This window comes from Grammomys surdaster, unplaced genomic scaffold (assembly GCF_004785775.1).
Source record: "Grammomys surdaster isolate TR1022 unplaced genomic scaffold, NIH_TR_1.0 125808, whole genome shotgun sequence".
In the NCBI taxonomy this organism is placed as follows: domain Eukaryota; kingdom Metazoa; phylum Chordata; class Mammalia; order Rodentia; family Muridae; genus Grammomys; species Grammomys surdaster.
Genome location: NW_021620639.1, coordinates 1,231,151 through 1,232,474, shown reverse-complemented (window position 1 = coordinate 1,232,474; position 1,324 = coordinate 1,231,151).

Here is a 1,324-nt window from a genome sequence, read left to right as displayed (position 1 = left end):
TATACATGCTGGCCTCAGCCCTCCAACAGTGAGAGGAAAAAGAATAGCAAAAGAAGTCAGAATAAAAAGGATTGTGCAGACCGTTGAGGCCTTTGAGGCCATCGTGTGGGATGTTCCATGGCTGAGCCCCTCCTCGGCCATGAGGCACTAAGGATGGCACTAGATGCTGTGTTAGGGGTAAGGGCTAAGACTTTAAGCCCCTCCCATTGTAGGATTGGACAGACAGGTATTTATTTAAAAAAAATCCAGATGGTTCGAGAGAATTTCTAAATTTGCACCATCGGGCACCAGGTTTCAAACTAAATTTGGGCTCTGCCTTCCCGCCTTCCTGTTGCCCTGGGTTGAGAATAGCCTCCCATTTCACCAGCCATCTGCTCCCTTCAGTCTCTGCTGTGAGTGGCATCTCCAGTGTCTTCCCACAGATAGGACAGGACCTTCAACAAAACATATGGGGTGATTGCATGTTTTCTGACAGGGGGCTCCCAGGTAGGCCCCAATATGAAAGAAGTAGCCGTACTGGAACCCCAGTCACTCATGTGTTGAACTCTGTCTTGTACTGCACAGTCAAAGTCTATGCATCTAGGGGTCTGACTTCCCTGAACTCTCTTTTATAAACAGGCAAGTGCTGATGACAGCCGTCTACCTTTCACTGTCAATCAAAGCTTCCAAAGCCCCTTTGTGTCCTGGGTACAGCTGGCAGAGTGTGGTAGGAGAAACAGATTTTGACCATTTAGGGATATCTTTTTGTTAGTAAAAGTTCTGTCACTGTAACGAATACCCAGTTTATGAAGAAGGAAGGTTTACTTTGGCTCACAGCTCTAGAGCGCTCAGTCCAGGTCACTTGTTCTTGTTGGCTCACAGCTCTAGAGCGCCCTGTCCACAGCCGTTTACTCTTGGGCCTGTGGTGATACAGTGCATTATGTCAAAGAGCAAGTTTTTAGAGCAGATCTGTTCACCCCATAGCTAGGGTACAAAAAAATAAAGAGGAAGATAAGGGGCTGGGGTCCCATGAGCCTCTTCAAGGGCATGCCCTTAGTGACCTGAAGACCTCCCATTGGGCCATCCCTCTTAAAGATTCCACCAGTTGACACCGTGGTACCAAACCTTAGTGCATGAGTCTTTGAGGGACATTCCAGATCTGAAGCAATAGCAATATTTTTTATTGATTTTGTTTTTGAGATAGAGTCTCATATTGTATAGAATGGCTTCAAATTCACCATCCTCCTTCTTCAGCTTCCCAAGCAGTGGGACTATAGGTATGTACCCTATGTCTCTCTCTCTCTCTCTCTCTCTCTCTCTCTCTCTCTCTCTCTCTCTCTCTCTC